The sequence below is a fragment of the Pinus tabuliformis genome, chromosome 9 (genome assembly GCF_031772625.1).
Source record: "Pinus tabuliformis cultivar Carrire ecotype Pingquan chromosome 9, CPIR1, whole genome shotgun sequence".
In the NCBI taxonomy this organism is placed as follows: Eukaryota; Viridiplantae; Streptophyta; class Pinopsida; order Pinales; family Pinaceae; genus Pinus; species Pinus tabuliformis.
In genome coordinates, this window is record NC_142307.1 from 1,179,720,464 (window position 1) to 1,179,746,023 (window position 25,560).

Genomic DNA, 25,560 nt, shown 5'->3' on the forward strand with positions numbered 1-25,560 from the left:
GCCTCTCTAAGTGCATGTTAACTCTCTTGATATTAGCCTTCCGATCCTCATTAATCTCTAGCTCCAATGACGTGAGCTCAATTCTTCTCCTTTGTGCAGCCTGGCGATTCTCGTAGATGTTCTGTAGCTCCATGATTGCTTGCTGATCTTCAAGCTGTTTGTTACTCTGCTCCAAATATTTCATGGTCCACTTAGCTGTCTCCAAGTCAATGGATAAGGCTTGGATCTCTGTTTGCTACTCTTGGATGATCTCCCTAATCTTGGCACTTTGTGGGCTCGTATCTGTATCATCATCATGAAGGAGAATGAAGTCAGTCTCTCATGCACCTGAAGGCCCCTCATCCTGCATTGGCCTCTTGCCTTTTTCCTGTACCTATGATTATGATCGAGGAGGCAAGGCCCCTTCCACCCCGGGTGGAGATAACACTTGCTTTACTGCTGCAAACAAATGTCTAGTGCCTCTCTGATATGTGATGAATACCGTCACACTAGTGGTCTCATGGTGCTCATACTGATGAGAAGGTCCACCTTCATGCTTAACCTCTGATAATCCCCGTGAAGCTCTGAAGAAGTCACGAGAGATGAAATCATCCCAAGTGATGTCCTTTACTCCAAGCTGATGAACCACCAAAATCTTAATAAGAGCAAAATGATAGACACTGTTAAGTTGCTGCTGAGGAGTTTTGTGTTGCTCAAGTGTGGTCATCCTCTCTATGTTCCAAAAGAAATACGAAATGTTCATCATCCGTACCCTGGTGAAATGCATGAGCAACCTGATGTGATAAGCATAGAGACAAGAGAACAGTCCCTCACAGCTGAAATATTTCATGATCAATTTCACTAGTGGAGCATATTCATCTTTCAGATATCAGAATGGGAACACTCTATTGAGCTGCCTCAAGAAATCGATTTTAATGTATGGCTCATAATGCTGCGGTCAATCTTCTGCTTCTTGTGCCATGGTTCTCCAATGTTCGGTATGTCGGTTGCTAATGAGACATATTCTGGTGTAAGCGTGAAGGTGACACCGATTAAGGTAGCTTGATCTCCATGCAAGTGCAACACAAAAAGACGAGCCAACTCATGATGAAATTGAACACTAGCCACCTTTTGACAAAACTCATAGCATGACTATTGCTGAAAACAAAACATGGCAAGAGGGCAGGCCTGCAATTCTGTAAGGGTGGTTGGTTCTTCTCTAACATGTCTGCCACCTTTATGAGGCCTCTGGGGTGCCTGTTCTTCCAAGGGTGAGTCACTTTGGGTTTCCACTTCATAGTTCGATGAATGCTCAGATGCCATGATTCTTGTTTTTCAACTGACTTAGAGAAAAAGATGTTGGTGTATGAAAACTATGTTGAACTGCTCTTTTTAGGGATGTATTCAAATTCTGCCACCAAGGGGAAAATGCAACAAGGAACTGTTAGGAAGGAGGGGGGAAAGATGAAGAGTTTAGGGAATATTAGGATACATTTTGTTTAGGTAAATGTAGGAGGGTTTTAGGAAGTTTATCTAAGGTAGGGTTTGGGGTTTTTGCATTTGTAGAGGTGTGGAAGGGAATTGGGAATAGGAATTTAATAATTTTTAGGGATAGGGAAGAATAAAATTCAGGAGAAATGGAATAAGGGAGAAGGGAGTGATGGAAAGAAAGGAAAAAATGGGATGGAGGGGGAACCTTGGTAACAAAAAAATGAATTTGCAACCCTAACAACAATTGGCTTGAGGAATTTTTAGAGGTGGGGTTTGAGAGTTTTTATTTCAACCAATATCAGCTATAAACCACCATCACATTGGCACAAAAATGAATTAAACATTACGATGGCGGTCCTACCTGGCAAATCCAAACGATTAAATGGAAATTTGTTTAAGTTTTGAACGAGTTTCGGGCTTTCAGGTGTATGCGCCGCGCCGCGCCGTTCGAGTGCGCCGCGCCCGTTCAAATTTGCACTGGACAATTTATCACAGTGCGTCACGCCTCTCTAGTGGGCTGCACCACCTGTTCTATGCACCATGCCCACCAAGTTTCCTCTAACTTCACCCAAAATACACACTTGTTCATGCAATTTCTTTGAACTGTCACCTCTTTACTTTTTGTAAGGACTCTGGACACCACATATCTCCACAATGGTATGATATTGTACACTTTGGGCCTAAGCCCTCATGGATTTGCTTTTGGACTTACCCCAAAAGGCCTCATACCAATGGAGATATTTGTCCATCCTTATATACCCATGATCCTCCCCACTTCTAGTCAATGTGGGACTTTGGTCGTATACCCAACAATCCTCCCCTCGAACAAAGGACCATCGAGCCTCCCCTCAAACGATTATCCATCTGTCCACTCTCTACCAACCAGGATTCTCTGCTCCAATGCGTTGGAAGCACACGCCTTATATGGAGCACCACCTACCTCGAGAGCTTGCTCTATGGGGTCAACTCCTCTTCACCGTGTTGGGACCAGGACATGTCCATGAAGAATCCGGAGCACACCGCCTGTCTAACCGAGCTCATCCATGGATCCCATCATGATATTACCGGGGCCCACCACCTTCGTTTGGTATTCTGAGGATTCATCCACTTGGCTAACTTCGGGACATGGCTCTGATACCACTTGTAAGGACTCTGGACACCACATATCTCCACAATGGTATGATATTGTCCACTTTGGGCCTAAGCCCTCATGGATTTGCTTTTGCACTTACCCCAAAAGGCCTCATACCAATGTAGATATTTTTCCATACTTATATACCCATGATCCTCCCCACTTCTAGTCAATGTGGGACTTTGGTCGTATACCCAACACTTTTGGCATTCAAAATGACCTTGACCCTCATGGAGAAATCTTTATAGAGACATGGAAACATGGTTTTGATTTTTGATTCTCCAAAACCCATTTTTATAATGTTTGACATTGGCACTTTTTCACACTTTAATGCAACTCTGTTTTTCACACTTTCTTTTTGATTTTTCACTAAAATGATGAAATTTTTTTGGCAATTTTTTGCAGGGACAGCTAACATGGAATTTGGCAAAGGAGACTAGGGCTGCGCCTGAGGATTTGAAAAACTGAAAACTTTGAAAATTATTACAAAAGGAAAAAATGTTTGACTTTTATGATGATGAAAATCTTTGAATGACAACTTTGTAAGAACCTCCCTCTGGCCTGCTGGAATTATTAGACACTTTAACGACTCAATTTGTGAAACCCTAGACCTAGTGACTGAAAATAACTCTTGCTGATCAAAAGACATGAAAACTTGATTTTGATGAACAAACCTGAGCGATCAGTGCAAAGCATGAGGGGGATGAATGACAAAGCCCTTCCATCAGATTATGGCATGCCCCTAGCGGAATGCAACTGAGTGAAATGAGCAAGACACCTAAAAATGAAATGCAAAAATAGTTTTGATCTCTGATGAAGGGATGACCAGACCGACTCTAACATTGAGGGTGCTAAGATCTTTTAAAGGGTCATAATAATAAAGCACTAAATTCATGAGAAAAAAAATCACCTTGCTTAGATATAAGACAACTAGTATCTTCATGAAAATGGTGTGCTAGTGATCTAAGTTATCTCTCAATTTCCAACATGTCTCCCTTAACATTACCTACATGAAGAAATCAACTTGGCTTGCATCATCTCTCACAAGGGGCCACAAACTACCCATGAGTTCCCCACATGTAAAAATAAGCTTTCACGAGTACTTACACACTATCCATCCACAAATTTACATGTAAATATCAACTATTTCAAGTGCTCACAAACAACCCAGTTGTAAAAGATAACTCTCCTAGAATTAGTACCCTTAGTGAATATCAAGTGCTACAATGATCAATATTAAGCGCTTATATATAAAATTAAGTACTTAAAACAAGTTTTTTTTTCTTATTTCATCAACAATGAGAAAAGAGCAAAGAGAGTTGTGTTCTTATATGTATATGCGGGTTTAATTGACCCTTTTTTATGTTTTAAGTTGTTAGCACTCCTCAGTTTCCCATGGCTGAGAAAGGAGACTGAAGGAGGTAACCTCAAACCAACTTTTGACTTGGTATATATCCCTACCAAATCAAAGAGGGCTCTCTCAAACAATCTCACAGTCAATGAAAGTGACTAGAGAACATGTAGATTTTAGGCTAGGTAATTGGCATAGTAGGGTTTGATTAAGGGTGTGTTGGACAGAAGCACTAGGTCTAAAAACTAGGTCAAGAATCCCAAACGATGAGTTCCAAAGATAAGATGGGGCAAGGTAAATACAATCAATGGCACAAAGAAAATTTTTTCATTGTAGTATGGCGAGGGAAAAAGAAAAATGAAAATGAGCATATAAGTATGAATTCATTTGCTTAGAAGAGAAAACACTTATGTCAAAACCTCAAATAAAAAAGAGCATATTGATAATGAAATCTTCTTTAAAACTTAAGAAATAATCACCAGAAGAATATAAATGGATGATAAAATACTTAATAATCAAATGCATAAAGAAAACTAAAGAAACACAATGCCACAAACCACATCACAGGAATCCCATGAAAATAGATGCAAATGCTTATATTTCTGCAAAAATATCTAATACACTAGTCCAAGAGATGAGCCTTCAGGAATTTAAGTCCCTCTATGAGTTCATTTTGACTACATATATATGTAAAACAACATTCCCCCCCCCTTAGGGGTCAAATCCTCCTTCTTAGGCACTAATTTCATACTCCTACCCAATCCCTTCCACATCATGAGTAGTTAGAAACTACTTTCCTCCTTTACATAAATTGATTTGAATTTTACTTGAGAGAATTTAATTACAAACTATCCACTCTAACCATCATTATAATATTCAACTACATCAAGTAAAAATATTTTGACACTAATTACATTGGCCAAAGTTGAATTTGACCAAGCAAAACTTGAAATCTGGCTTTCCCACATAAGCGCAACAAAAAACTCAGAAGCGCAACGTGGTCTAGCAGAAACGCAGTGTGGTCTTTGAGGAGTTTTTTGGTGGCTTTGCTTGATCTCTGAGCTGAACTGATGGTTGGTGAAGGTAGTTGAGAATGTCTAGAAGACCTCTAAAGTTTCAAGCCTACAAAAATCCACCTCCAAAGTGCCTAGAAACAAATCTTCTAAGAATACTCTAGAAGTGTAGCGTGGGGTCCAGAATAGTGGCAGAAACATGAAAAATTGCTAGTTTTTTTTACTTTTCCTTCAAACTATGAGCTGACATGAGAGACCAAGTATATATTTGTGATGTAGAGGTCAAGAGAAACCTAGATATGTGTGACATTCCTCATTTTGATGCTCTAAGAAGAAGCATATCATGGCCATGTTGCGCTTATGTACATCAAAATTTCTAAAATTAACCAAAAACTCAAAATTTGCCAAACAATTCCCAAAATTTTCTGCTTCTTCATTTTTTAGTCATGGCTTAGACAACTAGAGATGGATCAGCTAGAAAATCCAAGTTATCTCTCTTCTTAAGCTTGATTAGGGCTTTCTTAAGCCTTCTCTTCATGTTCCTAACCCTCATCTTGCACACCATGTTTCTTACATAATAGTGCCTTGCCATATGCCTCTACAGGGAAGTGTTTCTTTTTTCCTTCCTCACAACCTTCTCTAGGTACACATTCACTCTCTCAAACCAATATTCCTTGTCCTCTTCAATTTCAGCTGCTATGGAGTCATGAAAGGTTTTTAGGGTTTGAGTAGGAGGAGGATTTTCTACTTGTTGTCCCTTCTTAATCATGGCTCTGGTTGTGGGTCTCTTTGACTGTACCTATGTGTCTTAATCTTGCTTTTCTTCATCAATGACTGCCTTACCTTTGCACTTATCTATCTTGTTGTATGATGGGGGCTCTTCATGTGATTTACCTTGCTGCATTAGGCTTAGCTTCAATTTCCTATTCTCTTGTTTCAAGAGAGCCACCATGAAATTTTCCTTGGCAAGATCATCTTTGAGCTCCCTGATCTATGCCTCTTTCTCTTTGATTATGTCTTCAACTTCTTTGTCTTCATTGTGTTCTGTTAGGTCAACCATGTCTAAACCAAGAGATGCTTGTTCTTCACTATGCAATGGTGTATCATCTTTGCCTCTTAATGATTCTTGTCTCATAGTGCTAGGTTGAACTCTTTCCTCACTGATAGTCTTCCTAGGAAGCATCTTAGCTTGAGCCCTAGTTCTAGCTCTGGGAATATCAACTATTTCAGGGGAAAATGCCAATATTTTACCTCTACTATAAGTCTTCGTAATCTCTTCCCTAGGTGTCTTTGTCACTGATGGCCTACTTGATGAGCCAACCTCCTATGGCCTAGAGGGTGCTAATGGAGTGCTTTTACTATTAGGTTGACTAATGGTAGGCATAAGAGAAGATTCTTTCATGAATGTATCCCATGGTATGTTAACCTATGAAAGCTGAGGAAGAATTATGAATTTGACCAAACCATGATGAAATAAACTTGTTTGATGATCTCTCCCTTTGCTTTGTACTTTCTTAGTCATCTTGACTAGGATCTTGAATAAGTAATGGGGCAAGTTCATTGGTTTGATGGTAGTGAATTACATCAACAACCTTATGTGATACTGATACAACCTAGAAACCCTCCCTTCACAAGAAAAATACTTCATAATCACCTTCATCAAAGGAGCATATCTATCCAACGATTGCATGAAAGGAAAGATATGAGTGGGAGAATCTTCATAGTGTGGTTTTAGGAAGACTTTATACTCTTCAATGTCCAAATCCATCCCCTTAAACCAAATTTATTATTTTACATGGATACCTATGGCTAAAGCTATGACATCTACTGATATGATGAAATCCGTCCATACTATGGTGGTTTTATCCCTCTTGAAATTTGTAGCAAAAGGGTTGGTCAACTTAGCATGGCAGCCCACCTCTTGTATCTTTTCACAAAACCCTAGGAAACCCACACCTTCAAATGATTTCTTGATAATGATGATCCATTTATCTCCTTCATATGAGTTGGCTCATATTTGGAGACATTCCCTCCTTTTTTATACTTCTTCTTCTCACTGGCCATGGTGTTGGTTTGCATGATAAAAACCCTAGCTTGATAGGAGGGAAGGGAAGGGTAGGATTGGAAAAATAGGGGGAAATGGGGCAACTAGTTTAGGTAAGAAAACAAATGGGATAGGGATTAGGGAAATTTGTAGGAAAATTATACGGGGTAGGGTGTTGTTGGGAAAAGTATCTACTCAAAACGCCCTATCCCACTCTAAGGTGTGACAGTGCCTTAGCAACAAACAAGGAAAACTACTTTCGTATTCTTCTTTATGAAATGTAAACGAAGAGGAATAGGATGAACTAACCTGTGTCTTGCGCTAGTCCATTGATCCAATCGCTCTCCTCTTTGACAGCTTCCAGCTACCTGCTCCCTTACTTTCCCAGCTTCACCAAGTTCCTGCAAGATCACAGAAGAGGAAAACTACACAAAGACATAGATTTACATTCATAACTAGCTTAGGATCAGATTTAAGCTAAACATGCAAATATAAAAAAACATCATTGATACGCAAGCATGTAGGATAAACTCAAATAGTTTTATTGATATAACAAGAAGATCCAGGAGGAGATACAACCAAGTGAGTCCCGATCCAGCATCTACCTCCCAGCAAAGGAATCCCTTCTTCACCTCCAACAAAGCATAAATCACCCAATGCACTGATCTCAATCTCAAAACCAACAACAATTCTCTGCAAAGTACAAAATTCCAACCTCTGGATCTCTGGGATGAGGGATCCATATATAGATGTATGCAAAGAGGATGAGTCAGCTTATGATTTGACTTGTGGCTTCTCTCTGTCAGTTCTTACTTCCACTTGGAGACTGAGAGCCTCTTACTCATCCTTGGTCGAACTCAGTGAGGCAAGTGTCATTGAGGAAGATTCTGGAAGCTTCCATTGTCTGTCCACCTCGCGGAATGACACTGCCGTTTGGCATTTCCCGCTCAGCGCACCCTGGTAGTGCATTTAGGTGCATTGCAACACACCTAGCTAGTGTACTGGGGTGCTATGCAACGCAGGTAGCTTGTGGAGCAGCTGAAATGATCCTGATTTGACTGATTCTGAGTAGTTTCTCGTGGAGAACTTCTGGGAGAAGCTGTAATTGGTTGACCTTGTTCCTCTAGGGGTAGGAACAACACTTTTAGGGACTTAGGATCCCTTGGTTTATGGACATTTCATGCTTAGAGCTGTAAGGCACAAAACTGTCTATAACAGTTGCCCCCTAAAGTATGAGGCCGTTTATCGGGTGAAATGATTTATTAGGAGGATCCGAAGCTCTTTCAATGCTGGGAGGAGACCTGTAATAAGATACAATACAATACATTATCTTCATACTGTTTTCATGATCTAGCTGAGGCGGGCATTCCCATGCTCAGCTTTATAAATTCATTTTTATGTACATAGGACAGACAATCGTCTGATGGTAGACTGATGATTCTGATGAAGTCATCATCCTTTTGGTAGGATGATTATCTGTGCTGCAATGTTGTACATGTCAATGTTTTTATTTTTTCTGAATATATATCGCAGCCCGGATGGATGAAACTAGATCGGGGTCTTCAATCTCATCCGATATTCACTCGAAGTACAAGTCGATCCATGTGAGAAATGTTTTGAAGTCGAACATGGAAAGACATCGCTTGATTACCAGTCGATGATGTAAACTGTTAACAAGCGCGAGAGGAATCACCGATAAGGATGATGACCCTCAAGGTACTGCAGTACAATTCACGTGGTGTGAATAAAAGACTTGGCATCGAACACCACGCAAAATCTTTCGGTCGAAGGTCATTGATGTATACCTGTCGCCGGAAGTGAGAAACTTGCCATTGAGGCATGCAAGCTTCAAAGTACTGAATGGGGTGTTCCTAGATCAACTTCTTGGATAATGAGCTGATGTCGACAAGAAGCGATCCGACAAAGGAGGGCCTTGATGAATCCCACATCAATGACACGGAACGGAGCAAATGATTTTGATGGAGGTGAAAACGATCTGATGATATATGGTTCAGGATGGCGGTCATGAAGGAATGAAGCATAATGTATGGTAGTGGATGGGACACGGGTGACTTCTCTGGATGACTTCTCTTGAACATGTCGGCGACACTTATGTGATGGATTGGTAGCATTTACCCCAAATGTGGATGGTATGGCGGGACCATGGTGATGTGACCGGTGAATGAAACAACCCAACCCAACTCAGGCACGGAGTGGAAGTGTCACGTTCAAGAGCGACTTGCTACCAATAAAGATTCCTTGAGTTTCTTCCCAATTTTTCCCCAGTCATTGCTGACCAGTACCTCTTTATTTTTGTCAAGCTTGAGGAGGATAACATATGCTTGTTCTATAATTTGCCCTTCGGGCAAAACCATCGCTATGTTTTAACGAGCCTAGCGATAGTAAAACTCGTTCTCGTCTAAAGACAAGTTTGTCGCTATTAATGTTTTTAACGAGTTTAACGACAAAGATAACTCGGTCCTTTTCATTTTTAGAGATTCTGAAAAGGTACGTAAAGCTAACTCCGGAATTCCTTTTTCATCATCTAATCCCTTAAGTCCGAAAAAGTATAAAACAATACAGAAGGGATGAATTTTCGACAGTTTTAACGAGCCGAACAAAACAAGCGCTCGATCTTTTTGTGCAATAATCCCTCAGGTCCAAAAAGATTAAAATCTAGAGGAGGGATAGCACTTCCGGTCGCTTTAACGAGCTGGAAGGCCAAAACTCGGCAATCTTTTCATATTTTACGAGTCAGATGAAAAGAGCTTAAAGAAGACTCGTCTTTTGAGGAACGAGTGATAAAATGGGTAGCAGCTAATTCCAGGTAAGGGTTGGAATTTTCCAATCACGGAAGTGTCACAAGGATGGCTAGTGAAATCACTCTTCGCAGTTGTTCCTCAAAATGGGTAAACAATCAAATGGAGGTGAATGATCGGCCAATGGAAAAGTGGAGGTGACGGTGCAAACACGACCAAGGCTTTAATGGCTGATAATGTTACATTCACGGTGGTTATTTACCGGAGGATAGTTCATTTTTTAACGAGCTTAAATGCGGATTGAAACACTTGCTCGGTCTTATGTTTATTTTTTAACGAGCATGAACTATGTGCTAAAACTGCTCGATAATCCAGTCATATGATAAGAATGTCTCATATAAAACGGAAACATTTAGATTTTTGCCCCACATCCTTTCTTTATGCAAGTTAGGAAACGACTAATCCTACGAGTTTAAAGGGTTAGCCTACGAGTTTAAAGGGAGGACCTAAAAATTTAAAAAATAAATAGCCGCCCCTTGCTTGCACTCCAAAAGGTTTGCATGCCCCCAGGTATAAAATACGATTTCAAGGTTACCCCTCAATTTGCAGACAAAACATTTGTTCTATCAGGAAAGGCCTACCTCTTTCAGGTTACCAAAGATTGTCTCATTCGCGTTACAAATGAAACACTTCCTCGGCGATGTCTACCGAGATAAACAAAGGTGAGTGACAACGAGCGCCACACACATAACTTTGACAAGAGAATCTTATTCTAGAATAACCCCTCTTCCATTGATGGACGGGGTACAGACTAGTCATATTCTCCCGCAGAAACCTACCCTATACCTGAAGTTTTCCTGCCGAAGTAGACCAGGACGCATGCCCCCTGGGTTCCAGTCATATCCCTCAGAATTACTCGCGCTCATCGGGAGGACGGACTGTGGGTTGAGAAATTTCTTGCGTGAAGAGACCATTTAGGGATGGTATATGACTATTTGCGATGCGTGATCCGGGAAATGAAAGCTAGTCCACGAGCTTGACCACTCTTCCTTCGTGCGGAAAACACATTACTCTAAAGAGTGAGGAGACGATGGCTCCCATGCAATATATATAGTCTCGTCCAAGGATTAGGTTATAATCCAAGGGTCCTTGAACGACCATCATGTTCATTTGAACGGTCTTCCCTTTCAATGTTATGGGCACATTGGGGAGGATCCCTAAAGGTCGACTGGTTCCTTTATCAAAGCCTGTCAGATTTCTCATTTCAGGCAAAAGCGCTGGCGAACCAAGCGCTTTCCAAGCAATAGAGGAAAGGATACTCACAGATGCCCCCTCATCAATGATGGTGCCAGCCATGACCATTCTGTTTATTTGGACGATAATTCTGAATGGTATGCTTGCTGGCAAACGGGGTCTGCCTAGTTGGTTCCAGTCGAAGGAGACAACTAGGTTGCTTGGTGGTGGGACCGAGTAGACGGCCGGGTATCTCTCTGACGAACTTCCTTCCTGCGATAAAGGAATGGGGGGATTGCCCCCGTGCTCGTCGGAGTCTGTGTTGATGAAGAGAATTTGGACGGTGTCATCCTTATTCTCCTTAGTGAGTGTGTCATTCGAAGATAAATCCTCTAAAGGCAAGACCGGGTCAACTCCCACCTCGACCTTTTGACTTTCGTCGGGTATGGATTCAGCTGGCTCATCTTCAATGACCGGCGCTTCAGCTGACCACTTGAGCGGGCCAGCTGGATTCTCAATTAACGAAGGACTCGGCAAGAGTTTTTTATATCCAAGAAGAAGTCATAACGGTGAAACCGGACGATCATCCAAAACTCTTTTAGCTTCGTCTAAGAAGGGACAACGGTAGATGGCGTGATCGCTTTCGCACAGTTTACAGGGAGATCTAGCTCTCCCTTTTTGTCCTAGGACTTCACTTTCGCTAGTTGATGGTGTGCTTTCAACATGGCCATCAGAGGTTGACGACACCGGATTGTGCAAACGGGGAGACCAATCCCTTAGTATCCGAGGGATGCAAGGACAATCTCTGTGAAAGTGGTCTCCCTTGCAAATGACACATGGCGATTTAGGCCTGGTCAGTGTAGTGTGTGGATTTTCGTTAGACGACACTCGTTTGCCCCCATTCGCGTTTGGCTCCTTCTTCTTCTTCTCTTTCTTCTTCTTTTCCTTCTTCTCCTTAGGAACTTGACTTTTGGCTTTGCCAGCCCCATCAAGCGAAGAGGAAGGAAGAGAGGAAGAATTAGAGGAAGTAGAAGGTTGGTGGGTAACTCTGGACTGGTCTAACTGCTGATTCGATTGTTCAGGAATAGTGGTGGTCTGAACGACATTGGTTGAGAAGAGCCAGACTGGCAAGCCAATTGTCAGTCCTGGAAGCGACAATGTGGCCATATGTGGTGCACCAACATCTCCCCAAGAGGAGAAGGGACTAGGATTTCCACCAAGGGGAATTCCTTGGTTGGTAGACTCCATTTTCTCAACCTAAGATCAACGTAGGAAAAGGGTATAAATATTCCGTTTAAAATAAATTTTACGACGCTTGGACACAACTTGTTTTTTCAATTTTATAGAGTCGAGAAAAAACAAAAGATGACTCTAGTCTCCTTCGATTTTTAATGAGCCTGAAGTGACAAGTGCTCAGATGGACCTTTTCCGTTAAGGAGTCTGAAAAGGAACGAAAGGGACTGCTTTGGAGATCTAGGTAGAGGGTGTGCCAAACCAATCAAAAAACTGCAGAATACGTTTTACGGTACGGTAGTCAATCTTCCCGAATGCTGTGTTCGGTGCATTGCGATCAGTAGGGCGGCCGACACGGCTTCCTATGGATAAAAGGTTTTAAGCCTATAGGGGTCTCCCAATATATACTCGACGGTACGTGGGAGCACAATCCGTACTGGAACTTATCGTCTCACAGTGGAGGAATCACCCAACCATCAGTGAGGACAACAGTTACCAGGCTTTACGACGTCGGAACACGTCTCTAGCCTAGACCTCTATGTTGTGCGTTAAGTTCCAAAGCGTTGTTAGATTCATTCAATTTATTTTAAGTTGATCTTTCTTAGAAGTTTGCCTTTTTGGATCACCACGAGATGTAGATGTAATTCCTAAATGCAATCTAAAGATGATAAGCAAGCTTTTATCTCTTTTCAGCAATGAAAATCCTAGCTACAAGGGGAAAAGAAAGACACAATCTTTTCTCAAAGAGCAAAGAGCACACTGTAAATGCACTTTTCCTAAATCAAGCCATACAAACTATCAATATGCAAATGCACATATGCATGTATTTGTTTTCACTTTCTTAATATTGATGCCTAAAAAGAAAGTTGATGTACAAATCTGAATTTGCTTTCAAGTGAAAAACACAAACAAGCTTCTTTTCGAAATCAAAAGGTAGAGAAGATTACGACACTTTATGATTTTGAAATAAACACTCGTTTCGACACTAGAAAGAGACAGATTCAAACCAAAGGTAAAAGTAGAAAGTATAATCAACTGTCAACAGTAAACAAACTTCCTCCTAAGATCAAAATCGACACTTACGACAGATCTAAATCCAAGGACGACAGTATGACTATTCTGCTTTTCAATGGAAAACTGTAAATGATGTAACAAACACACAAAGAACATCTACAGTCTTTTTGTACAAAGGAGGCGGAATTAAGGCAAAGAAAAGGAGTTTTCAGACAGGTACACAAACTAATAACAGGCTGCAAAAATCAGAGATAAAACTGGACAAAATGAAGCAAAGAACCTCAGTTGCACATGGCAAAGGCTGATCAGCGCACCTGTTGCACAGAGAAACTGAATTGCAGCGTAGGTAGCCCTCTCAGGACCTGTGTTGAAATGCAGAACCTCTTCACAGAGCCTACGCTGGGGAGAAACGAGACTTCTATCCGGGTTCTGGGTCACGGTTTGAAATTTAATCTATGGTTTTTGGCCGAGTAAAAGCAATCAGTAAGGTACAATCAGAGGGATTATTTAAAGGAGGACTAAGAGCTATCACAAAGGGTCATCAAATCATTTGTGAATCAGCTGTTCAAATCATAAACAAATCCAGTGAGTGGATTGAAGTAGCAGCTACTTTGCATTTGATAATGGCAAATGCAGTTCGATTGCTACTTCTGTGTTTATGAAACAAACAACAAGAGAAACACAAACAAACTAACTAGACACGATCCCCAGTGGAGTCGCCATTTTGTTGTTGGGAAAAGTGTCTACTCAGAATGCCCCTATCCCACTCTAAGGTGTGACAGTGCCTTAGCAACAAACAAGGAAAACTACTTTCGTATTCTTCTTTATGAAATGTAAACGAAGAGGAATAGGATGAACTAACCTGTGTCTTGCGCTAGTCCGTTGATCCAATTGCTCTCCTCTTTGACAGCTTCCAGCTACCTGCTCCCTTACTTGCCCAGCTTCACCAAGTTCCTGCAAGATCACAGAAGAGGAAAACTACACAAAGACATAGATTTACATTCATAACTAGCTTAGGATCAGATTTAAGCTAAACATGCAAATATAACAAAACATCATTGATAGACAAGCATGTAGGAGAAACTCAAATAGTTTTATTGATATAACAAGAAGATCCAGGAGGAGATACAACCAAGTGAGTCCCGATCCAGCATCTACCTCCCAGCAAAGGAATCCCTTCTTCACCTCCAACAAAGCATAAATCACCCAATGCACTGATCTCAATCTCAAAACCAACAACAATTCTCTGCAAAGTACAAAATTCCAACCTTGGATCTCTGGGATGAGGGATCCATATATACATGTATGCAAAGAGGATGAGTCAGCTTATGATTTGACTTGTGGCTTCTCTCTGTCAGTTCTTGCTTCCACTTGGAGACTGAGAGCCTCTTACTCATCCTTGGTCGAACTCAGTGAGGCAAGTGTCATTGAGGAAGATTCTGGAAGCTTCCATTGTCTGTCCACCTCGCGGAATGACACTGCCATTTGGCATTTCCCACTCAGCGCACCCTGGTAGTGCATTTAGGTGCGTTGCAACGCACCTAGCTAGTGTACTGGGGTGCTATGCAACGCAAGTAGCTTGTGGAGCAGCTGAAATGATCCTGATTTGACTGATTCTGAGTAGTTTCTGGTGGAGAACTTCTGGGAGAAGCTGTAATTGGTTGACCTTGTTCCTCTAGGGGTAGGAACAACACTTTTAGGGACTTCGGATCCCTTGGTTTATGGACATTTCATGCTTAGAGTTGTAAGGCACAAAACTGTCTATAACATAGGGATAGATTTTAGGGAGACTTAGGAAGTGGAATTTCTTGAAATGGATGAGGGAAAGAGGGGGAAAATGCAACAACACAATCCTAACCCAGAATTTTAGCAAAACCGCAACATGGTCTAGGGTTTTGGGGGAAAATTATGGAAATGAGGGAGCTCGATGTGGGAAGTGGTTTGGGGATGTGTATGAAGTGTGTAAATGGGTGTTAGGGCAAGAAAACTAGGGTATTTATCTTTGAACTGAAGCAAACACCAAGAAGACCAAAAGTGCAGCAAAAAACCCTAGGAGAATAATTTTACCATTTACTGAAGGAGATATCTATATAAAATTTTGATGAGCGGCTATACTTACTTGATAAGAGTCTCTGGAACCTGTAGATTGCTTAATGAACCCTTTTGATGCTTTGTTTTACCTCCAAATCCAAAAACATGATGTGCTTACCAGAAACACAGCGTGCTCAATAGCAAGGGCATTAGTGATGAAAAATTCAGAGTTTTGAAGCCTGAAGTGAAGCACAATGGTGAATGAGATCTCTAGGGAGATGAAATGAAATGATTCAATGCTTATATGGTCTATTTATAGCTTGAAAGTCAATTTTTTCTTTTGGTAATGGTATGACATTACATGTCCTTTTGAGAATCAACACGATGAGGTAGTGTACTTCAACTTTATTTCTCTTTTCGGAAAGGTTACATCTCCATGTGGGGTAAATGTACCTTTGAAAAAAAAATTGAACACTTTTCCCTAATTACTAACTCCTATATGGTCGCTATGGTGATGACATGACTCCCTACATAAATTTTGATGACATGGCCTAATCATGACACCAAATGCATATCTTGAACCATGATTTGGAACTCTGAACCTTTAAAGTATTCATCTTTATGATTTTTTGACAAAAATGATGACCAAGACACTCATTTGATGACCTATTATAAAGAATGATGACATGACCATAATGACATTGTATGACCTTGAAAATGGAGGGAGCAGTAATAATACCTAGACACTGACCCATGACCATTTGAGAACAAGGACATGTCAAATTTTATTTGAAGCTATAACAATTTGACCTAAGACCTTATCAACCACATCAAAGAGTACATTTGATCATTGAAACTACGTCAACACTAACATAAGCAACCTTTATGGGGGCTTATCTTTAACATTACGATATGGTATTGTACATCCTAACCATTCGAAGGACATAGATTTCTCTATTAGGCGTACTTGAAATAAACTCATCCTGATTTTGGGATATATATTTCCTTGATCTATTTATGTATGTATCAATGTACATTACATATATTTTGTTGACATATGGTTTTTTGGATAAATATTTTTTTTTTTCAAAATTAAATATGCTAACTACATTTTTTGAAGTTTAGATTTCTTTGAGGAAATTAACTTCAGCTAAAAGTTGTTTTTTTAAGAATGAACAATCATCCTTCTAAATTATGTTTATATTACATGGACATTATCTACATATTTTTTTATTATTGCAGTGTGAATGGCTCACAATATAGATGATGGAGTGTAATAGTACGTGTTAAAGTGGACCAAATTCTATGAATCGGGAACTTTAGAAAGGCCTCATGTTGCATTGGAAGTTTTTAATATAAAAGAGTGAGAATGGGTTGTGAGAACTTCTATGAAATCCGAAGGTAGTAGAGTGATTTTATTTGTGCGAGCATTTTTTCCATCTTCCTAATTATGTTGTTTGTAACTTTTAAAAAGGTTATATGCATATTCATACACTATATTCCTCTATGGATAATGACAATTAAATTTACTGCGAGTGTGGAGAGGAATAGATAAATTAGCAATGATGCAATAGTGATTTTTAAGAGAACTCAAGGCTTTGTTACCATGTGTAAAATACCTGAAATGTTTACATGTTTACCTTCTCATGTGATGTATTATCCTCATTGCTTAATAACATTCAAGTATTGGTTCAAATTCATTATCAAACCACCTTGATATTCCCTCGTGTAGTGTTATTGTAGCTTACTTATATATCCTACTCATAATAGGGGGGAATTTGTTCATGAGTATCTTAATGAAATGTTGTAATATCCCCCAACTTATTGAAATGGTTGAGAAAAATAATAATAATAATAATAAATAAATAAATAAGTGGCATTAGCCCATAGTAATTTCCCATAGTTTCTTCCGAGAAGCCCAGTTATAAAAGGAGCAACATCCATAGAAAGGCATGGAATTTAGTTTTCTCTTCATTGTTATTTTGAGAGCTCATGCGAGTTTTCAAGTGAGGGATTTTAAGATTCTCTATGATTCATGGGAGCACACCAACATGTATATCCAGTTTGCAAGATGATGTAGGTTGCCAGATGTTGAAAGGGAGAGAGGATATATATATATATATATATATATATATATATATATATATATATATATATATATATATATATATATTGGATGCATTTGTTTCTCATCCCCCTGACAGTCATTAAAAAAATTGATACCATTATTGCATGATTTCTTTGGTCTGGTGTTGGAAATGAAAAAAAGATACACCTTAGTATACTAGACGCTCTATCTCGGCTATACGAGATGGGGGGATGGGGCATGAGAGACACAAAGTGATTAAACTTAGAACTTCTCTCTAGAAACCTATGGAGGGCTTTTAACTCTCATGGAATTTAGCAGGAGGTTGTACATGGGCTCCACAAGCTAGTAGGTAATCATACATTTGGAGGAGCATGACATCGTCGAGAGACTAGATATGTGGAAACCTGCGATGGAAAATTGAAGATGGGAGAAAAATCCACACTGGATTGGATGACATTAATGGATTTTCTAGGAACTACTTCTTTTCTCCACGAACCATTTAATATTTGCACCAAATGGGTATATGTTTCCTAGCAGATTTTCACATCATTCAGTTTCAAAGAACTCTTGAACACATATGGCCCCACTCGTGGGACTTGGGTCTACTAACTGGTTTGGAACTGGAATGGGAAACATACAGATATAGTTTAGTTTCCGCAAGTATCTCAATCACCAATAGGGATGACTCTCTTACCTGGGGTGGCAGGAATGTCAAAAGAAAGATAGCAGTCAAAGAATTTTACCTATACATCTCTGGTTTTCCTACGATATCCCTCTTTGAGGATTGGACTATTTCTATGTGGAAGTGGGAGGCCACTTTAAAGCTCAAATGCTTCTCTTGGTTGACTCTGCTCAACTAAATTATCACATGGGATAATTTGATGAAAAGAGGTTTTCTTGGTCCTACTAGATGTCAATTATGCAGAAATGTGGTTGAGAATTGCCTACACTTATTTCTTGGATGCTCTTTTGTAAAAGAAGTTTGGAGGCACATTTCTAAGCTATTGGGGATAACAATGGATTCTAATTGTCAGTCTACTTACACATGCCTCTCTTATTGGTCTAGCATGCACAAATCCTTCAAGACAGTCCCACTATATGTGCTTTGGGGCATTTGGATCTCTCAAAATGCTGCTATTTTTTAGGACAAATTCCCTCTCATTGTTGCCAAATGTTTTAACATTATTGTGATTTTTTCAAAGATTGGTCCATGGATGCCTCGACTCTCCAGGCGAGATGCCTCCTTCAAAGATCTGGGAGATTCTTTCCCAATGGGTTTTTTTGATGGGGCTGAGAAAGGTGGTAACTGTGGGTGTGGGGCACTCATCAAGCTCAGTCTTGAAATGGAATATCGTTTTTACTAGCATGGTGAGGGAGGGTACAAACTTCAGGGCTGAAATTGTAGCTCTTTGGGGGATCCTGAAATGTGTGAAATGGTTGGAGATTGAATCTATCAAGATCATTGGGGATTCGAAATCTATCATTGAGTGGGTGTTGGGACAAAATTCCCTCTAGATCCCCCCCCCCCCCCCCCTTACACCATTGGATGGCACAAATCATGCAGATCATTCATTCTTATGAGGAAATATCCTTTCTTCATGTATATAGGGAAAAAAATGGGATGACGAATGCCCTATCTAAACAAGGACTTCTCCTCTATTTTGGCATGGTGGAATTTGAACTAATGATGGATGGATCTATATGTGCTCGAGGATCCTTTGAGTTCTGAGCTGGGGTATATTTTGGCCTTCATGTTCCTATCTTCCTGTAGATGTTGGGAGTTTTTCTTTTTTTTTGGTTTTGTGGAATCTAAAAATTTTGAATGCAGGGTATTGAGATTTTTATTATATGTTTATTGTAAGGTACATGGATGTATGAAAAATAAAGAATACTAGTATTTTTCCATCTACTATATAAACATTTTATTAATCAAGATGTTTTTTTTTTCTTTTTCTTTTTTTTGCTGTTGAAAAAAAAGGAGGTTCAAGCCTCTGCTAGTTGGTTAATTTGTCCCTACATAGTCTTCATGACCAATAATGTCGTCTTAGTAGTTCCTATGGTGTGGAAAGGGGATCATTACATCACAAAGGAATAGGGTCAGTTGTCATCATTGTCTCTATCCAAAACATGAGAAAGCTGGTCATCGTTGGAGTCACAACTTGCTAAAATCATCACTAATCGTTAGGTCAAGTCGTCAGTCATCGCTGGATTCTAAGCTTGATGAGTTCAAATAATCTACAACGGGTGTTGAGGATCTTATCTCCGGGGGGGAGAATGTTACCATTGTACATGCTGGAGAGAGAAGATCAGGGTGGAGGATGTTACCATGGCACACAATGGAGAGAGGAGATCGTAAACCTTTAAGCTCTTCACTCTTCGCATAGATTCTCATCCACTTTCATGGTAGTTGTAATGGCCATCTTTCACTTCTATTGTGTGTGGATGTTCACTTTCACATGAGTTGCATGTTAGTGAACTAATTTGTGGATTTTTTCACATATGTTTGTTGAATCTTGCTCTTTCATTCCATGCATAGCACCAGTTGTTAGTGGTGAAATACTTTACAATTAATTTTAGTACTCTTTTACTCTTTTATGTCCTATATGGTTTTTGCTAAATAATTTCTCTTAATATATACTTAGTACTCTTATTGTTGTGCTATTATGATCTTGTATGTTGTATTGCAAGATTATAATTTGTGGTTTGATTCATCCTCACTCTTCGAGTATTTCACACTCGCCTTGGATTAACATTTCTTCACTCGAAACCCAAGAAAAAGAAAAAAATATGGTGGTAGCTGAGCCCACATACCGAATGAGACTCATATCCCAAACAGTGTGAGGTATAAATGAGACTTTGCAGTGGGGAGATCCCTTTACCATTAGTGGTGTATTTTTCCTCGTCAACATAATGATAATATTGGTTTTGGATCTCAACCTATTTTTTGAAGGGTGTAGTTCTCATTAAAATCTAAAACTGACAATGTAGTACCTAGGGTAAAGGTTTCCTTACATATTCTAAATTGTTCATCTTGCCATCATGCTACATGCACATGTTGAGAAAATGTTCCAATTTTTATAAAAAAATTATTTCATGAAATCACATACTCATGCCTAATGCCACAAATATAAGTTCATCATAAAAAACATATATGTTGAATTTGAACATGCGATAAGAAATAATGTGATGTTAACTTAGCTAGGACTTCAACAATGTAGTCTATTTTCTTTCTTTCCCACTATCTAGTTCATAGGTAACATATTTGAATCTTTGTTTACTATCACCCTCCAAAATCTGTGCTCCTTAATTTTATGAATGCACCAACTTAATGATGCAAATCCATTGCACCTAGAGCATGTCCCATCTGAACAAGATTTTGCATAATATATTTTTTTCTTCAACCTTGGATGTGTGATGTTATGAATAAATTCTCTCGATGAAAAATGTGGTAGTTTCGATGAGAAATCCTACACAATGTCACAATGAAAAACATGATGAATGTGTACATATGTGTCATACAAATAAACTATTTTTGCATGGTATTTACAACATGTGTAATGATCTATGCATGTTCTAACATACCAAGTTTTGTATTTCTCAAAAGATCTTCGGTACAGGTTCAGTTCCATGGGCTCTCTCTTAAATCTCTCATAGAGTTCTATTTGTGTCATGTCAAGGAAGTGCTTAAGGTGGGGTTAGTGGTCTTCACGACATTTTTTTATTTTAGCACATATTTTTTATTGGATGAAGCCCTATTATTTCCATGCCAAAAAATTTGTACTAGTTCCTTAACATCATAAATTAACTTCATGTGTGAATGAGACAACCTACCTATGAGAGGACAATAATATGGTTTGAATGTGGTAACCTACGAATGAATACCCAATAATTTTCTTGAGAGAGAGAGAGCAAGCAGAGAGAGAGAGAGAGAGAGAGAGAGAGAGAGAGAGATCATATGTGCCTTGAGATCTATTTTTTTTCTCATCCAAATTTTACAAAATGAAACATCTCAAAAGGAAAGATAGAAAAAATGTCAAGCTAACCTATTTGAAGCATGTTTCAAGAGAATTTAGGAACATTATATTCCTCATATCATATCTATGAAATTATAGTAAAACAAGGTATAAAATTTCTATCAAAAGTAACTTGGGATCTCTTCTTTGTCTCCTCTCGATTTTAGATTCTGAAACATTAGAGAGAAATATATATAGAAAATAAACAGTTTACATATTTGAATAATATTTTAGAAGCATTCAAGAAGCCTCAATTCTCTATAGCGTATCTATGAAATTATTGTGAACCAACATATGTAATTTTAAACATAGGTAGATGACAATAATCTATCTATACCCTCCAAGTTTCACAATCCAAAACATCTTAGAACAAAATTTATAGCAAAACTCGCTAACTAACATATTTGAAGAAGATTTGAGAATTAAGGAAGCCTAAATGCTTAAAGCATATCTATGAAACTATAGTGCAAAAATGTATGCAGTTTGAAACAGAAATATATAACAATAGTCTAACTACATCCTCCTAGTTTCAAGGTTCAAAAATTCCCAAAACAAAATTTATAGCAAAAACTTCCAAGTTGACATGTTTGAAGAAGATTTCAAGAGCATTCAAGAAGCATAACTTCCTTAGACCATATCTCTATGTTGGTATTATGGTCCATGTGTTGTCCTTGATGGAAGCCCACATATATGATAACCAGATGTATTTTCAAGTCAGTTCATAAATGATAAATTGATGTATGATGACAACTCACATTATAACAGGTCAATTCATAGGTAACAAAGTAATGACTCAGAAAAATAGAATGATGGAACAAAATGACTGTCAAAGGTTTACATCTCAGAATTAGAAGTTTGATACAGGGAGATTGTTAGTGTTGTCCTTGATAGAAACCTACCTAATGAGTTGTCCTTGATGACAACCTATTTGATGAAATGGAATCAGTTCAGAAGAATGATAAGGTTGAAAGTTAACAGGATGTGTTTACAGATATGACAGAATGCATGACAGTTCAGAGGAATCAGATCAGAATCAAGAAATTGAGGAAAAAGAATGTTTTAAGTTGTATATGATGTTTAGCATAGTCCAAGTTGCATATACACATGGGTACACAAAATAAAAGGCACGTGTGTGTATGAATGTAGTTTCACAAAAGGAAAAGTGCATATGGGATGGAAAATTAACGTTAAAGAATACGAAGGGTCCATACCATGGTATTAGCCCATAATATTGTGTGTAATAATGGTTACTTGATCCCGTCTAAGAACACCATAGGTTTTAGGTGTTGTTGTAGTGCATGGTATTGATAAAGTTTCTAAGTATATAAGGAGGAGAAGATCAAAGGGATAAATTTGCAAGTGAAAGGGTTTTTTCATGAATACTTCTATCTGAAGTATATTTTGTGTTGGAAGGGCTATGTTATGATATATATCTGAAACATCTTGTGCACCCTTGGACACAATGCTTGATCAGGATTATGAGACCTTAAATGACTTATCATTATATGATCTGATAATGGATAGGCTAGATGTGAGTGCTAACACATGTTTTATCTTTTAAATGCTATGATATGGGTATATCTTAAGTCTTAAAAAGTTGCGAAGTTATAAGTCATTATTTGTAGATCTATATGCAGGTTCGCCTCGGTGAAGGCGTGTATACATGTGGATTTAGCACTTCCAGGTAGCATATGCAGAGGAAGATCTTATTGTTCAGAAATGAGTGAGCTATCTAATCAGTGTTGTTGTTTCATTGTGGTTTGTCAATGATGTCTTCATTAGATCTGAAGTTAAACTAATCATATAATGAGATTGAGTCTAGCTAACTATTTGATTGAGTAAGAATGGTTTGTGTTCATAAATGACTGATCAATCTGATCAATGCTGCTACTTTGTTGTTTGTCAATGATGTCCTCTTGATTGATCTGGGTTAAATGAGCATGTTTGAACTAGATCTGATTGAATGATGAAGCTGAATGAGGTTATGAATAGTGTTAATATTACTTGCTGATTAGAAACAGTTATAGTTTTGGTTCAGAAGTTGTATGATTCAGTATCTTTAGAATTGTACACAGGTTGAGTTACAGAAAGTAGTGTATCCACACAGATTTTCCTCATTGAAGTAACGTATACATTCTGACATATGATTTTTGAGGTTGAATTTGGATTTGGTTGTTTGTGCATTGCTCTGGGTTCAATTCTATGTATTGGTTACAGTGATATGACTATTCTAGCTAATTGGTTGAACTTTTATTAAGTGTTCGTTGATTGGGTTTTCAATGATTGATTCAATTGTGTCAGAAGTTTCATTTTGCGATTGATTCAAATATTAATGATTTTGGTTTCAGTTATGTTAGATATTAATGATTGAGTTTCAGTGATTGATGATTGGGTTTCAATGATTGATTGATTCAGTTATGTCAGAGATAAATGACAGTGTTGCAGTGAAGAGTTAAATTTTAATTTTTGATATTAAGATTAAGTGTTGTTAATGCGTCTAGTATGAAAATTTGATGAAACATGGCCTACAAGTAATGATGTGTTGAAGCAGGTGGATCCAGTCTAAAAATTTGATGAAACATGTTCCATGGATGATGCTGAGGGTTGGAGCCTCCAATGAGGAAGTTGAAGCTTCCTACCAGTAGTAGCTGGTGATTAGATCAAGGGGTTGGAACTTCCTTCCAGTAGGAGCTAGAGAACGAGTAAAGGTTGTAGCCTTCTGTAGGTTGGTTCTTGCATACTGGTACAAGTTTATGCCAGTACAAGAACTAGGGGGTTGTGTTGGGCCTCCATTTTGTCCTATTCTTACTCGGAATCTCTCATGTTGTTGTTTGGCTAAATGATTATTTTCAAGAATATTCGTTACTTCCCTTGTTTCATGAGGATTAAAACATTATTAATAAATCTGTGTATGTTTCAGGTTTAAAATTGGTTCAATCATGCCTTAATACAGGCTTTGGTCCTACATTTACCTTCTTGGATAGTGTAGCAGATTCCTGCACCATGCAATAGATTCTTGTACCATGCAACAATTTCTTGTACCAATTGGGATTCCTGCACCAGTTATAGTGGGCTTCCTGCTCTCTGAAGAGTCTCTCGATAATACTCATTTTCAGTTCTGATCGACATCATATTGGTTTTTGTGTTACATGTGGTTGGACTTTATTGGTGGTATAAAAGAGATGATCTACTATATCCACTTGTTATGCTTCCTCCAAATACAATACCACCCTTTTGGCATGCACTATTCATCATTGTGGCCAATGGTACAATGGTGCGACAAGCTGCAATGGTTTTCAAATGTCGTCTTTTGATATATTATAAGAATAGTTGAGGCCATAACTATTGGAAGCAGGGTCAGATGTTGACTTTGGTTGAATACATTCTGTTACTCTATCATGTATTGCTTCCTACACTTGTTTGGTATTGCTTCTTCTTGAACAAAGAATATGGTAGTCTGTTTTCATCTCTCACAATAGGGTTGTACCGTACCTTTAAGCTGACATCAATTGTGGAGAAGGTGAAATCTTTCTTTGCAGCAATGAAGGCACTATCCCACATAAGAGGTCCGATATGGGTCATATGCTATTATAGATGAGGTTATTGCTACTGGAGACTTGTGCGCAATACGCGAGGAGAAAATGAATGCTCCCATATTATTATGTTATAAAGATATATTTTGTGAGGAGTGTGTCTCAGAATGGTTCGAAAGGGAGACAAAATGCTCACTTTGTCATGCTTTGGTAAAGCCAGCTAATTTGAAGCGGTCAGAGACTCCATCAAATTGGGAAAATGATTTACAACAAAGAAATATGACTCAGTGTAGACACTACACAACATTGGTGGTTTTATTGGAGATTGTTTCTCTTCGAAGGACCAAAGATTTATTGAGTGTGGGACAATGTTAACTTACTTCACAATTGAAGTACGCTTGGCTCCCAGAAAGCGCAATCACATTATGGATGCCACAACAAGGGGAATAACCTCTAGGCCAACATAGTGCCATGAAAGAGGGAAGCGATTGAATCTATTATTGGACTCCAACTCGACCACAATGCCAGATTATCTGATATAACGCATTTCCACGTGAGAAAGAAACATGTGGGAATTTTTACCATCATCCTCACTTGCTATGACGACAAAGGTTTAGAACCAATGTGATGATGCATCGTTGTGCC

At 38.8% G+C, this 25,560-nt stretch overlaps 1 pseudogene; it reads left to right on the plus strand.

Annotated features, from left to right (window-relative positions):
• Positions 1–4,237: 4,237 nt before the first annotated feature.
• Positions 4,238–25,290, plus strand: LOC149152782 (uncharacterized; annotated as a pseudogene).
• Positions 25,291–25,560: the final 270 nt, after the last annotated feature.